The following is an 8,172-nucleotide window of genomic DNA, read 5'->3' as shown; positions in this document are numbered from 1 at the left end:
GGATCAACAGGGCGGGGCTAGCAGTTATGGCTGCTCTCAGTCTTGCCCTCAGAGGCCTGGCTTCTCAGTGTTCCCGCAATCGCTGCAAGCACCTCTGAGAGAAAGCTGCCTTCGAGTTCTGACAGTCCCGCTTCTCCTGTATGAGTCTGGGTCCCCAGAGACTCGCCCGGAACTGGAGCTCAGAGCCTGAGACTCCCTCCCGATTGAAAATGACAACCACGCCCTTAACCGCCAGCCCGCTCTGCGTGCGCCTCTGTACCTTAGTATTTTACTTCCGCACCGCACCTCCTCTGAGTCTCGGTATGCTTTTCTCTTTCCTTCTAGTTGTAGAATTTCCACTCAGCCAGCCTTCCTGTGGTTCTGGATGATGTCCGTTCTGTCTTGTAGTTGTATTTTTGAAGTGGTTGTGCTAGGCAGCAAACTCCGGTGTTTACCTATGCCACCATCTTGGTTTCCTCTCCCCATTCCTCTCTTGCGAGCTCATTTGTGCCTGGCTGGTCCCCATTTCTCTCTCCCTAGTGTTGAGTGTCTGAGCAGTTCTGGCATGAGGGCGCGAGGGCTCGAGGGTGTGAGGGTGTGATGGAAATTTGCATATTAGCTTTTTATTATATATATCCTCACCTGAGGATATGTTCATTGATTCTAAAGAGAGAAAGGAAGAGAGAGAGAGAGAGAGAAACATTGATGTGAGAGATCTACTGCCTCCTGTATGGCCCCCAAGACCATACCAGCAACCTAGGTATGTGCCCTGACCTGGAATCAAACCCACAACCTTTTGGTGTACAGGATGATGCTCCAACCAACTGAGTTGCCCAGCCAGGACTGAAAGTCTTTTTAAAAGAAAGGGTTTAGCCCTGGCTGGGTATCTCAATTGGTTAGAGAATCATCCTGATACACCAAGGTTGCGGGTTCCATCTCCCATCAGGGCACATACAAGAAACAACCAATGATGGGTAAATAAATGGAACAATAAATCGATGTTTCTCTCTCTCTCTCTCTCTCTCTCTCTCTCTCTCTCTCCCCCCAAACCAATGTATTTTTTAAGGGTTTATTAGGGCATTGATAACAAAAGGCCAGCAAGGCCTGGAGCCTAAACCCCAGCAGCATGGTGAGGTGGGAAAGACGACATGTCTGCAGTCCTGGAGTTTTGGATGTTTTGGTACATCAGGTGGGGAAGAGAGAGGTAAGCCGTTCTGAAAGGATTTACATTAGCTATAGACAAAGGAGGCAGAGAAGGTGAAGCAGGCAGCTCTGGGACAGGCAGAGTCAGCAAGGGAGAGGTGTCTGCTCCTGTGGATGAGCTTGGAGCAGATGGGAGGTACACGTGTGAATGAGATCAGACTGCTGGGGTCTGATGGTGCCTGTGTTGGGGGCAGAAATAGAATATTGGGAACCAACCACAATTATCCCATTTAATAAAGAGGTAGTATGCAAATTGACCATCACTCCAACACACAAGATGGCCACCACAAGATGGCCGGCAGGGGAGGGCAGTTGGGGGTGACCAGGCCAGCAGGGGAGGGCACTGGGGGGTGACCAGGCCAGCAGGGGAGGGCAGTTAGGGGCAATTGGGCCAGCAGGAGAGGGAAGTTATGGGAGACCAGGCTGGCAAGGGAAGGAAGTTAGGGGTGACCAGGCCAGCAGGGGAGGGCAGTTAGGGGCAATTGGGCCAGCAGGAGAGGGAAGTTATGGGAGACCAGGCTGGCAAGGGAAGGAAGTTAGGGGTGACCAGGCCAGCAGGGGAGGGCAGTTAGGGGCAATTGGGCCAGCAGGAGAGGGAAGTTATGGGATCCCGTGCCCACTTTCCCATATCTGTATTTCCTATTTCCCATGTGATTTGTGTCCCTCTACCCAGTACAAGCAGTGGCTTATGGGGGGCAGAGCAGATGTCTGTGGCTGACCTGCTGCTCTCCATGCTGCCGGCAGGATTGGAATAAACGCTCACATATGATTCGACCTGTCTCTGCTGAATTGGCTCAGGTAGTGACAGGCAGCCCGGACCCTTGGTTGCCCAGTTACAAATTCTGGTGACCCAGAAGGGCCACAAGAGGGGAATTCCTCTGGGTCAGTACCAAGGATCCCGCTTGCTGCCTGGACCGGGGGTTCCCAGGCTGAGGCCTGGACTTGCAGCGCTGCCAGGAACTTTCCTGTTTTGAGTCCCAGCTGCAGCCTCAGCAATCCCCGTCACCTCACCTGAGACCTAAGCTGAGTTGAGCGTTCTGGGGGTCTGTACCGGGGGAGTCAGTTGTCTGGTGCCCCCATCTGGGGTGAGCCTGACCAGCTCCTCGTTGCAAGCGGCCTCTCAAGGTCCTTGCCTGGTTATTCTGTCTGGCTGTTCACGGTCAGGGCTGGCTGTGCAGGGTCAGGTCAGGCTGTGCAGGGTCAGGGCTGGCTGTGCAGGGTCAGGTCAGGCTGTGCAGGGTCAGGGCTGGCTGTGCAGGGTCAGGTCAGGCTGTGCAGGGTCAGGGCTGGCTGTGCAGGGTCAGGTCAGGCTGTGCAGGGTCAGGGCTGGCTGTGCAGGGTCAGGTCAGGCTGTGCAGGGTCAGGGCTGGCTGTGCAGGGTCAGGTCAGGCTGTGCAGGGTCAGGGCTGGCTGTGCAGGGTCAGGTCAGGCTGTGCAGGGTCAGGGCTGGCTGTGCAGGGTCAGGTCAGGCTGTGCAGGGTCAGGGCTGGCTGTGCAGGGTCAGGTCAGGCTGTGCAGGGTCAGGGCTGGCTGTGCAGGGTCAGGTCAGGCTGTGCAGGGTCAGGGCTGGCTGTGCAGGGTCAGGTCAGGCTGTGCAGGGTCAGGGCTGGCTGTGCAGGGTCAGGTCAGGCTGTGCAGGGTCAGGGCTGGCTGTGCAGGGTCAGGTCAGGCTGTGCAGGGTCAGGGCTGGCTGTGCAGGGTCAGGTCAGGCTGTGCAGGGTCAGGGCTGGCTGTGCAGGGTCAGGTCAGGCTGTGCAGGGTCAGGGCTGGCTGTGCAGGGTCAGGTCAGGCTGTGCAGGGTCAGGGCTGGCTGTGCAGGGTCAGGTCAGGCTGTGCAGGGTCAGGGCTGGCTGTGCAGGGTCAGGTCAGGCTGTGCAGGGTCAGGGCTGGCTGTGCAGGGTCAGGTCAGGCTGTGCAGGGTCAGGGCTGGCTGTGCAGGGTCAGGTCAGGCTGTGCAGGGTCAGGGCTGCTGTGCAGGGTCAGCCATACATGGTTGTTTGTCTGCTGTGCGCACTTGTAAATATTGTAATTGGGGTGGTTTTGCCTGGTGTAATTTTGCCTATAATCTTGCTTAAATTGTTCAATGATGGGTGCTGGTGGCTCGATCGCAAAAGATATTCCATTGGGATGGATCTTGGCTGGACTGCAGGCCTGGGGACACCACGGGCTGGGAGTTGTCCCACCGAAGCCTCTGAGGCCCAGAGGCCTCAGAGTCCCTGGGCTGCTTCTGGGCTGTCCCTGGGGCCCACATCTTCGTGCAGGGAGGGCTGTGGTCTGGCAGAAGCCATAGCGGGGTAACCAGGGAAGGTGCTCCCGGTAGAGACGGATGTAGGGGCGGAGTTCTCATTTTAAACCTCCCGGTCCATTTCTCCTTGGATGTTGTCCCCTCCAACCCCAAACTTTCTTACTTTGTTTCACCCGAATGTCCTCCTGGGAGGCAGACCTCTGAGGAGTAATATGGGCTTCCCCTCCACCGCAGCTCCTCAGCAGGTGAGGCCCACGGAGGCCGCTGCCATGGGAGAGGGAAGGGCTCTTCTCCTCCGTGCCTGCCTCACTCCTGCCAGTGTCTGGCCAAGGGAGGTACCACCCTTATTCTGCTGCTCCTCCTCCTCTAGGCCCTTCCTGCCTGGGGGTCCCCCAGCCTCAGATCCCTGCTGCTCCTCCTCCTCTAGGCCCTTCCTGCCTGGGGGTCCCCCAGCCTCAGATCCCTGCTGCTCCTCCTCCTCTAGGCCCTTCCTGCCTGGGGGTCCCCCAGCCTCAGATCCCTGCTGCTCCTCCTCCTCTAGGCCCTTCCTGCCTGGGGGTCCCCCAGCCTCAGATCCCTGCTGCTCCTCCACCTGTAGGCCCTTCCTGACCCTAAGGGGAAAGGGGGTTACTACCTCAGGTCCCTGCTGTCCTGGTGAGTCCTGCCTCCTGCTGGCAGCTTCCCCTCCCAGTCCTCTCTCCTCATTTTCAGGGGCTGGGCTCTCCTCACTGGGGACTCTTCTCTGTTGGCAGAATCTGCAGGGCAGAGTCTGGGCTCTTTCCCGCCCCGTCCTGGGCTTAGCCTCGCACCCTCCCTCTGTCTGGAACCTCTGGCCCAGCTCTGTCAGTTCCTGGGTTTTCGCAGAGGCCAGGTTCTCACCCCCATCTGGGCGCTCTGGCCAGCAGGTTCGGAGTCTCCCCAGGGAGCCCAAGCTGGAAACGGAGGCCACTGCTCCTGCAGCTCTCCCAGGCGCAGCCCCTCCCCCTTTCTCTCCGTACCCCCCACCCCTCAGGGCGTGGTGGCTCCCTGCTGCTGGGGGTCTGCCTTCCCGTCCACGTTGTTGTGTGATTTCTCCACTTCTTCACCTGCCCTGTCAGTGGGCCCCCTTGTGAGGCTGCTCAGAGCAAGAGACTTGGTGTTCCCTGTTAGAAGCAGGACCAGAGAGGTGTTGGGAGAGACCTTGACTCACTGTGAAAAGCCAATTCATTCAAGCAATGAAAGCATGCACCTTTATTGAAAAAGCAAAGCCAGCAACTTATGCATCTGGCTTAGAAGGGCAGCCGGGCGCTCAGCTGATCTGAAGAGCGAGTTGGGTGGGGTCCGGGGCATTACACACCCTCCTGTCTACAGGTCTCACAATTCCCCGGGGACTATTTTGGTGCAGAGTAATTCTCAAGGTCCCTTTTGACTTTGTTGTGGCCTTCCCAGAATTCATGAGAGTCACCTGGCAACTTTATCCTGACAAACCTGAGGCTGCTGGCTTCTCTGCCCAGGGAGTAAAAATACTCTTTTTTTCCTTTCCCCTCCCCCTCCCTTTCCCCATTCTCTCATCATCAGGGAGGTTTTTAACCATTTGCCCTCCAGGGTCCTTGGCTGGGGAAGATGATGGCTTGTTAGTTACAAGCTGGCTGCAAATTGCCCACACCATCGGGCCTTGTTTTACTTTCCCGTCTCAGTTTCCCTATCCCCCTGCCCTGGAATCCGGTAACATTCCCAGGTGCACGCGGCCCATGGACACGTGTGCAGGGAGTGTGTCCTCTGGCCTTTCATTAGGGGAGGGGCAGGTGAGGAGAGAAGCTTTGGGTTTGGGGGAATGGCAGGGACAAGGTCTGGTGTGGGCCCTTTTCAAAGAGAGGGTGCCTGTGTGCACGCATGTGCACGACTGTGTGTGTGCGTGTGCGCGTGTGTGCACGTGTGTGTGCGTATGTGTGTGTGCGTGTGTGCATGTGTGCGGTCCGTGACAGGAGAGACCCCTGCCCTGTCAGGCCTGGGGCAGCAGTGAGACTGGGGAGCAAGGTGGGGCAGACCAATGCGTGGGGACATGTTTGCCCAGAGACCCTGACATTGTCCCAGGGTTCCCTGTGGGAACTCAGTTTTGTTAAAAAACGAGTAACAGTTTATTAAAATAAAGAAATATAAAATTAATAGGAGGAATAACAGTAAAGCGTCGGTGAGTGAGTACGTGGTGAACTCGTCCCACCCCAGAGCACTCCCTGGTGTCCTCCCCCGTCCTGCCTGCCCTCAGCCTTCCGAGTCCTGTCAGGCCTGGGGCAGCAGTGAGACTGGGGAGCAAGGTGGGGCCGACCAATGCGTGGGGACATGTTTGCTCAGAGACCCTGACATTGTCCCAGCGTTCCCTGTGGGAACTCAGTTTTGTTAAAAAATGAGTAACAGTTTATTAAAATAAAGAAATATAAAATTAATAGGAGGAATAACAGTAAAGCGTCGGTGAGTGAGTACGTGGTGAACTCGTCCCACCCCAGAGCACTCCCTGGTGTCCTCCCCCGTCCTGCCTGCCCTCAGCCTTCCGAGTAATCCTTGCCTGGCTCCTGCCGCTCAGCCTGCTTTGCCCGTGGACTCCATCCGTCAGGAATCCTGCAGAGAGCGGCGGTCCGTCCGTCCGTCCATCTGGTTTCCTGGGTCCCCTGCAGCTTCTAAGATCCCTTGGAGGCACCGCCCACCCTCCTCAGTGTCCAGGAGGGAAGAGCCCTTTCTGTCCGCCACGTGCTGGCCACAAGGGGGCAGCAGAGCCTGACGGACCCTGGTGCGACCTGGCGGTGCTGGTCCACTGTTCCCTGGGCTACCGCCGCCCCCCGCTCCCCGCCCCCAGCACCCTTTTATGGGCGCCTCCCAGGCAGGGTGTTCCTGCTTCCCCCTTGGAGACCTGCTGCTTTAGAGAAGATTCTGGAGCAGAGGTTTGGAGCGAGCCGGCTCCACACTCTAGTGATCTCACTCTCCTTCCAGTGGCGCGCTGGTGTTGGAGGAGGTATTTAGGTGGATCAAGGGCAGAATGAAGGGGCCAGAGACCAGGCTGGAATAAACTGGGGAAACGGGGCGGGATGATGAGCGATCCAGGTCCGACAAAGGCAGGAAGGAGGGTGAGCGGTCTAACGACCCCAGCACAGGGGCAAATCTTACAGAACACCGGCAAACAAAACCCAAAGAAGCCCATCAGCCAGGAAACAAATGTATAGTAAGACCAAGACCAACGAGGAGGGGCAAGAATAAGATAAAAAGCCAGGGGCTGCCCCAGTGGGGCCCTGGGCCCTCGCTCAAGCTGCCCCTCCGACTTTGGCTTTTAAGTGAATTTTGCCTCTTGCTGCAATTCCCTGTCTGCTGCCAGAAGGTAACCCTGCTGACCCCCAGCACCGCTGATACTTTGAACATCAGTTAACAATTATGTGCAAACATTACACAGATTATAAAAACAAACACCAATAACACATCAAAAGAGACAAGAGTAAGCTTTTATAATAGACATTCTAATGTTAAAAAAATAAATTTTTATTGGTTTTAGGGAGGAAGGGAGAGGGAGATAGAAACATCAGTCCCCCCCCCCCCGCCCCCCCCCCCCCCCCCCCAGGACAGAGCCTGCAACCCCGGCCTGTCTTGACCAGAATCAAACTGTGACCTCCTGGTTCAGGTCGATGCTCAACTGCTGAGCCACCCCGCCAGGCCTAACGTTTTTTTTGCCTCCCCTCCTGCCCTTAGACTCCGGGAGCGCTGCTGGGGTTGGGGCCCCCAAGCTGGTGGCCCCCCCTGAGAGCTCTGCTGAGCTTTGGGGGGACCTGGCTCCTGTCAGAGGTTGGCCACACAACCACGTGCCTCCAGCAGGTCCCTCAAGGTGTTCAGCCTCTGTCTTCCGGCTGTAAAAGGCGACAGCAAGACTCCCCTCAGAGGATGTAGTAAACCACTCATGGCAATGTTCAGAGCAAAGCAGCACTGGGGCAGGGCGGGCCTGAGGACTGGGAGACCCCATGAGGGGCAGCCTGGCTCTGGGCTTCAGCCACAGCTCACCCTGGAGGGCCGGCATGGGGTGTGAGCATCAGTCTCTCAGGGTTTGCCTTGGCCTCTGGCCTCTGGTGCCCCAGGCGCCTCTCCCCTGAGCCTGTAGGTACAGAGGTCAAGGTGCCAGGCCTCCAGGCCCTTTCCTATGACTTGGAACTCAAACCCCAACCTCTAGGGTTTGCCTGTTTCACCCCTGACATGGCAATGTTCAGAGCAAAGCAGCACTGGGGCAGGGTGGGCCTGAGGACTGGGAGACGCCATGAGGGGCAGCCTGGCTCTGGGCTTTAGCCACAGCTCACCCCGGAGGGCCGGCATGGGGTGTGAGCATCAGTCTCTCAGGGTTTGCCTTGGCCTCTGGCCTCTGGTGCCCCAGGCGCCTCTCCCCTGAGCCTGTAGGTACAGAGGTCAAGGTGCCAGGCCTCCAGGCCCTTTCCTATGACTTGGAACTCAAACCCCAACCTCTAGGGTTTGCCTGTTTCACCCCAATGGATGTGTCTCACCTACCTGGGATCGAGGGTGAGAAAATCCTTCCCAGGTCACTGACTGGGCCACCCCATGGGCAGTACATGTGGTCACTCTCTGTAAATCATTCACCAGCATCCTGGTGACTGACAGACACTTGCCCATTCTGGGCACCCATTCCCAGATATGTCAGGGCTGAATGCTGGGAGGGCTCTCCCTCCCTCCCTCTCTCCCTCCCTCCTTCCTTCCCTCCTTCCCTCCCTCCCTCCCTCCCT

This window comes from Myotis brandtii, unplaced genomic scaffold, assembly GCF_000412655.1.
Source record: "Myotis brandtii unplaced genomic scaffold, ASM41265v1 scaffold130, whole genome shotgun sequence".
NCBI lineage: Eukaryota > Metazoa > Chordata > Mammalia > Chiroptera > Vespertilionidae > Myotis > Myotis brandtii.
This window is presented reverse-complemented; position numbering follows the sequence as displayed.